At 40.4% G+C, this 8,038-nt stretch overlaps 1 protein-coding gene across 3 annotated transcripts in view; it reads right to left on the reverse strand.

Annotated features, from left to right (window-relative positions):
* LOC131394410 (zinc finger protein 266-like) overlaps positions 1-6,935 on the reverse strand; it is a 194,388-nt gene extending 187,453 nt beyond the window's left edge. The window contains exon 1 of one of the 3 annotated variants that reach the window (XM_058525769.1): positions 6,887-6,935. The gene's annotated coding sequence lies outside the window, so the exon portion shown is untranslated. Of the gene's footprint in view, positions 1-6,572; positions 6,630-6,886 lie in introns of those variants that run through there. The other 2 variants (XM_058525768.1, XM_058525772.1) reach the window with 2 other exon arrangements.
* Positions 6,936-8,038: the final 1,103 nt, after the last annotated feature.

Genomic DNA, 8,038 nt, shown 5'->3' on the forward strand with positions numbered 1-8,038 from the left:
AGAGGGTATGAACAGACATTTTTCTAAAGAAGATACACAGATGGCCAACAGGTACACGAAAAGATGTTTAACAGCACTAATCATTAGGGAAATGCAAACCAAAACTACAATGACACAATGGAATACTACTCAGCCATAAGAAACTACAACATTCTGCCATTTGTGACAACATGGATGGACCTTGCAGGTATTGTGCTATGCAAAATAAGCCAGACAGAGAAAGACAAACACCATATGATTTCACTCATATGTGGAAGATAAACAAACGTGAATAAGGAGAACAGATCAGTGGTTACCAGAGGGGAAAAGGGTGGGGAGAAGGCAAAAGGGGTAAAGGGGCACAAATGTACAGTAACCGATGATAACTAGACTGTTGGTGGTGAATACAATGCAATCTATACAGAAGCTGAAATATAATAATGTACACTTGAAATTTAGTTATAAATGAATATGACTTTAATAAAATAATTTTTAAAAAATTGGCAGAGGATATGAACATTTTCCAAAGAAGATATACCGATGGCCAAGGGGCACATGAAAAGATGTTTAACATTACTAATTACTGGGGAAACGGAAGTCAAAACTACAATGACATACCACCTCACGCCCGTCAGAATGGCTATTAATAAAAAGAGAAGATATAATAAGTTTTGGAGCGGATGTGGAGAAAAAGGAATCCTTGTAGACTGCTGATGGGAATGTGAATTGGAGCAGCCACTATAGAAAATTGTATGGAGATTCCTCAAAAATTAAAAATAGAAATATCATATGATCCAGCTATTCCACTTACGGTTATTTATCCAAACACAAAACAGTAATTTGAAAAGATACATGCATTTCTATGTTCACTGCAGCATCATACACAATAGCCAACATTTGGAAGCAACCTAAGTGCCCATCAACAGATGACTGGATAAAGAAGAAGTGGTGCATACATAGACAATGGAATACTACTCAGACATAAAAAAGACGAAATCTTGCCACTTGCAACTAGGCAAATGAACCTTAAGGGGATTATGCTAAGTGAAATAAGTCAGAGGGAGAAAGATGATTACCCTATGACTTCACTTATGTGTGGAAGATAAACAAACATAACGCATACAGAGAACAGATTGGTCATTACCAGAGGGGAAAAGGGGTGAGGGGAGGGTGAAAGGAATAAAGGAGCACATGTGTATGGTGATGGATAGCAACTAGACTTTTGGTGGTGAACACAATGCAGTCTATACAATACTTGAAATACAATGATGTACACCTGAAATTTGTGTTATAAACTAATGTGACCTCGATTAAAAAAAATAACCTTTAATAAATCAAACACAAACCAACAGGCCAAATGGTATTTGAATCTACAAAATAGTATTTGAAGGATGCCAACCACTGAAAATTCCGAACTTCTTTATCTGAACCAATAATATCACCCTCACAGCCCTACAGCCCTTATTCTACAGTTCAGAAGACTAAAACCCAGAAATACACATGGTCACAAAAATCTTGTGTCTAGACTCACACTATAATTGTACTTACTACCAGGGGTCTCAAACTAGGGGTCCTTGGGCTGAAGATGCCCACCAATGTATTCAGTCAGGTGGTGCCTACATAGAATGTTTTCCTTTTCTTTTTATTTTGTAACTGAGATATAACTAATTTACAATTAAATACATATCTTAAGTATGTAGTGGACAAGTTTTGACAGTTGCATATTCTCATGTAATCACCAGCCTAAACAAGATACAGAACATATTTATCTCCCTACAAAGCCTTCTTGTTCCTTCCAGTGCATTCCTTCCTCCTTGCTCTCAGATGAGCAATTTCTGAGTTCCATCAGTCAGTAGACACACTATTCTATATGCGTACACTAGGCAGTTTACGTAGCATTTCCAAAGGATATCCTACTTGATTTTTCCTCTACTGTTTAGTTTAACACTATGAGCAAAATATATTAAAATCTCCCACTAGAACTGTGGACTTATCTATTTCTTCTTCTAATTCTGTCAAGCAAAGCTTTATATATTTACAACAATATATTGAGTGGATACACATTTAAATTTTTATATTTCTGGAGAAACAGAATCTTTTACCATAATGACCTCTGTAGCTTTACTAACGCTTTTTGACATCAGCTGTATTAATGTTGTCTGACATCAGGATGAGCTTCTTTTGGAGAGGTTTTTTTGCATCTCATGGGCAGCATTATGTCTGTTTTGGATGCCAATGTTTGCCAGTACAGAGTGGGAGAGATCCTGGCTCATTGAAGGCACCTACTGGTTGATGATAAACAGACAACAGAGATCCTTCACACCACTCTTCAAGTATACCTACATTATAGCTAACTAAATGTTCATAACAGAATATATCTCAGTTTTCAGAAATATATTTAATTACGCTAAGAATGTGAGGGTGGGAGGAACACTGTCTTCTTCCGTGCACTCATCCACCAGCCTCGGCTTCTCTGCACACCAGTCAGTTGCTTCCCATGGCCTCCTTATATGGATACTTAGTGCTCTAGGTCTTGCACAAATACTGGCACCCAATTCCCTCCCTCCACCTACCCATCACTCAGGACTTGTCTGCATCTAGGGAGTTGCTTACTGCTTGCCCACTGACTGTTGACTACCTCTGGTTCTGGCAACCTTGTGAACTTCACCATCCAGTGGGCTACCATGATATCTTCTCCAACAAGGTCCGAAGTCAAGCCTTGGGGAGAGGGCCCTCCTACTAGTTTGGCTTTCCTTAGGGACTCTCCATCAACTCTAGGATATATGTTGGAATTCTGTTTATATCCTTATGTTACACTTCTCTTTTTCTAATTACAGTGTGATTTCTGTCTCCTGATTTCAAGCAGACTCACACAATCGAGAACAACAGTGGTCCCTGCAGACAAGTGAATAAAAAGGAGATTTGGGGATATGTTCAGTCTAGTCTTTGGACTTGAGGAAAAAGCTGAGTTCCTTGCCAATTGAGGAAAGACATTCACGGAATCACAGTACCTCATCCTCATCAACATTATCTTCAGAATCCTCACCAATTGTTTCACTATGGTGCAGCTAGCTCATCGGGACACTCAAGTGGCAAACAGAGACGGTAACACGGATATTACCAACACACATGGAGCTTTCAGTGCTTTCTAGTCACCCTCATTGTCTGGGGAGTCCGCTCGTTCTTTACCTGTGGAGTGATTCTAGCCCCCAGATGCACCAGTATCTATAAAAAGTCAAACAGGAGGGGTTACTCTGGATGTTCAGTCAGAGAATCAGAGGCCTAATCTAAGTAGGAGAAGGAATCTCAAGTGGACTACAAATCCACTATATGTGTATTAATGTAAACATTAGCTATGATTAATAATAACATAGGTGAATTACTTAGATCCTGATTAATTCCCTGAATGAATTTATTCCTCATAAAATTAAAACACATTCATACTTTTCTCCTGATTCACAGCATTTGAACAGATTACCACTTATTTTTCCTGTCAGATATACACTAAAGACTAGGATGCTCCCTCAGCATTTATCCCAAGCAAATAAAAGGTCTCTACTGTCAAATTTGGGAGGAACTCCTGATGTTCTCCCCTCTCCCACCCCAGAAATGTAATCAACCAAATACAGAACGCTTTCCCGATCTCCCACTCCCCATCCCTTCCAACATGGCTAACCCCTCTATCTTGTCTTTTTACGACAAATATTTATCAACTCTCTTTCTTATCTTCACCTACTCCCAAATAAAGAGAGAGAAGATAATATTGTCCTCTATTTTAGCTCCAGTACCTTAATCAATTTGTAACAATACATTCACTTTCTTGGAAAGATGTTTGCCTCCAGTAGTTTACAACTTTCCTAAGAATAGCCCTGGGTTGAATTTTTTCACTAGGCACTAATCCAGCACTCAAACATTCATTAAGTGGGGATATAACTTCTAGTAAATGAACAGATACAAGAAATGCCTCGATTCTTTCACTTTTACCTTCTAGAAAACTCTCAAATCATTTCATTTATTTTCTTTTCCATAACAATCATCAATATCTAGGTTCCATGATGGCATTTAAAAACTTATTAATCATAAGATTCTATCTTGATTTCATGCTTTCACTTTCATGTTTCCTGAAGTCCATTCCCAAAGCAGGCGTTAGTGGGTTCTATTTAAGTTGCAATGGATTCAAATTAGTCTCCTGCTAAAACATCTCACAAGTTTCTAGGGCCTTAGAATATTGTCCAGAGCACCTCATTCCCCTGGTCCTGGCCCTGCTCTCCACTCTATCTCCCACCACTCTGTCTGTTCTGCTTCTGCCAACCTTCTTTCCTCTGTTTCAGAAATATACCAAGGTCTCAACTATGCTGGATTTTACTCATCAAGTTCCCTTCACCTGAAATGTTCTCACCCACTCTACAAATCCTCACAATAGCTTGACAACATGACTAGGTCAATCCTACTCAGGCTTTGCTTCACAACTTAAGTATCAATCCCTTCCAATAAATATTACCATCTCATATCAAGCCATTATGATGTCCGTATCACAAACTTGCCAGTATTCATTTAATCTCTGTATTCCCAGATAGACTGAAAGCCCCATGGTGGCAGCACTATGTCCTTTTGGATGGCTTTTCTCCACTGTCCCTGGCACAGTTCCTAGCTCATTAAAGGAATTCAATGACCATTTGTGGACCGTCAGACAAATGCCATTACCCACAAACATATTACAATATAATATAAACAAATAAAACGAACACAAAATAGAATTACAAACAAAACTTAAATAAGACTCACATAAAATGTCTGTGAAAAATATAAACAAAAAGATAGGACTTTTGAAAATGCATTTGAGTATTTTTACTCAGCATGACAGTGGACAGGATATTCTTTTTGAAAACAAGTTCTTGAAGTTAGAACTAAAATTTGTTCCTTACGTTTCGCCACAATTCTTAGACATGTTTTTAAAATGTTGATTCAGAAACTACAAATGGCACAAAACCTATGGAAGGAAACTTATAATATCCAGCAAAAGCAAATGTATATTTGCCCTTTGACCTAGAAAACCAACCTGAGCAGCTTACCCTGAAAATACACCCCCACAAATGTGAGACAACATATCCAGATATCCAGATGATTATTCACTGCAGGTGATTAACAGATGTTAAGATAATGGCTAGAAAGGTTGTTGGGGAACAAGATATTCTGAGTTGCAGAATATCACCCCACATGGGACTTTTTTATTCACAAGGAAAAGTCTACCTTTATAACAGAGCACTCTGCTGATCACTACCTTACGCCAGTAATTAAAGTTGGCATCACTAACTGAGGGATGGCATACATTTCTGTCCTCCCTATGGAATGCAATTTCACGTACACATCACCTACAAAATATTCTGAAATGATCTTTTGAAGCCTCTACACCAAGAGTTGGCACACTTTGGTCAGACGCTTGTGTGTAAATAAAGCTTGTGTAAATAAAGCTTTGTGGGAACACAGCTATGCCCTATTGTTTACTTAGGTCTATGGCTGCCTGCCCACCACAAAGGCAGAGCTGAGTGATGCTGACACCTTACTGCCTGCAGAGTATCAAGTACTTACTATCTGGACCTTTTCAGACAAAAAGTTTGCCAACCTCTGCTCTAGATCCAACTACCAGTTAACAGAAAATACAAGAAATGGAGGAAACATTTAAACACACCATGAAAATAAAGTCAGAAATATCAAAATGTGTGACTTGCTAAAAGAACTCTTCAAAAAGTCAATATATTGGACAAACACCATCAACCGATCTAATACAAAGACTAAAAGACATAAACAATTGTCATATATAAACCTTGATAGGATCTTAGATCCAAAAATAACCAAAAACATAATTTGGAACAAAGTGGAGAAGTTTAGTTTTTACACAGAGTAGGTAGGAGATGACATCATGATCTTTAACTTTCTCGGGTGGAACAACAGTATTGTGCTTTTAGTAGGATAACGTCCTTATCTTTAGAATATGCATTACCACGTGACTAAAGGTTAAATATCATAAACACTATTTTTATAGTATCCTTATCTTATTACTCACAGAGAGTTCAGCATAAAATGCATTTATTCACCTATGGAAAAAGCAAACACACAAAATTCAAAAAATAGATGAATGTACTACAGTGAACATTCACTGTATTGGATGTTCAAATTTTCCGTAGGTTTAAGACTTTACGAAAGAAAAACATGGGGAAAAAACACAGTCTAAATTCCTGTTAATGGTAAACTCAATTATTCTACAACTAGTGTCATACAGTCTCCATCTTTTTCTCCAGGAGGCCCCCCTTCTGAACTTTCGTGGCGATGTACGGGCCTAGGAAGTTCAGACGACGAGATAGCTGAGTAGTCTTGATTCTCTTCAGAAGAAAGACTTGTGGTCCACATACGTTTATATTTATATACAGAAATACGCACACCCTTGACATCTAAAAAAGCATCTTATATTTCTACCTTTATGTAACGTTCAAAAGACAAGAATAAGCAAAGGTATAGACAAATTCTCAGACGACACATTCGTTCGCACAGGAAAAGCAGAAGAGGCCCCTGAGCCAACTTTCCCCCGGACTCACGGGAACACGACGGGGTCGCCAGGTCCGTGAGAACCGGAGCGCGCGGGGCCTCAGCAACGGGACTCGAGCAGCGGAAATTCTCCTTCTGGAGAAAAGTCCCGAGGTTACTTCGGAGGCTTCTGAACAGGGGAGCCCAGGGGATGAAAACCCCCCGCACACGCGCCCTTCCCGCCCCGGCTCCGCGCGGGGACAGCGGCCGGGCGGACGCGAGCGGAGGGGCCCGGCCTCTCTAAGGAGGCCCCTCGGGGTCCCGGCCACACCTGTCCTTTACCGCCCTCCTGCCTCCCAGGGCGCTCCCTGCACGCGGGCCTCACCAGGGACGGGGTCACCACACGTGGACCAAGGAGAATCTCTCCAAGATGTGCGGCCTCACCGGACAAAAACACCACGCGAACCAATGACGCCACTTCCGCTTCCTCGCTCGGGTCGTGAAGGGCGGGGCTCCAGGGCTCGGGCTGCCAATCACGTGCGACCATTTCAGGTCCAGAAATTGCAGTTCTCCCCGCGTGGGTGCGGATAGGTGGGGTCGGCTCCGCGCGGGGGCTGGGGGCCGGAAACAAGCCCAGCCGCTGGGTTGAGGATAGAAGCAGGTCAGTGGGCGGGGCTACGGGGCGGCGGGGAGGTGGCCATACGGGGGTGGGGCGGGGCGAGAGCACGCGGAGCGCGGAGTTTAGACGTCACTAAGGAAAGGCTGGTGGTGGGGACTAAAGGTACCAGGTGCTCGTCAAAAACTTTTCTACCTGCCTCTCCAGGCTGTTAGAACCTTTACAATGATTCTCCAGTAATGATACGCCTGCCAGTCCATGAGATGGTCTGTCTCCTCCATTCAGTGAATCCGGTCTTTAACCTTTATTTCTCCTACTTTCCTTTCCTTTATGTTGGACGACATGCTAAACTCTAATCATTAATTCCTTTGCGTTTTCAGTGTAATGACCTTTTTCTGTAATTTTCCTTTTTCTTCTTCAAATATATATTTCTCTTTTTTATTTTTACGATCTACCGTATGGTCCAGGGCCTCCCATAGTAAATTTTTAACTAACACTGATACCAGGCATTCTTAACCTAGGAATGGTTCTAAAGTTTCTCTGTTAATCAAGTTTGCTGTGGGTTTCAGTGAGTGGCCTTTGTGGAGTTAATAAAGTCTTTTAAAATCCTGATTTACTAGCACGTTTTACCAATAATTGTTCATATGCCTTATTAAATGTTTCATTCGTCTATTGAATTAATAACTCTTTGGCTATGGCAATGTTTCATCTGTTGCTGTAGAAAATATGTTTTATGTAGCCAAGAAAGTCTGTTTTAAAAAATAATTTCTGGGTTTCCTGCCTTGGCTTAAAATTTTTCTTCAAACTCCAGATTACAGACAGATTTCCTAATTTTCTTCTAAAAGTTTTTATGTTTAATGACTTTTTAATCTTTAATCCTCAAAGATGTATTTTGGCATGTGGTGTGGGGTAGTGGATGCA

This window comes from Diceros bicornis, chromosome 30 (assembly GCF_020826845.1).
Source record: "Diceros bicornis minor isolate mBicDic1 chromosome 30, mDicBic1.mat.cur, whole genome shotgun sequence".
Taxonomy (NCBI): Eukaryota; Metazoa; Chordata; class Mammalia; order Perissodactyla; family Rhinocerotidae; genus Diceros; species Diceros bicornis.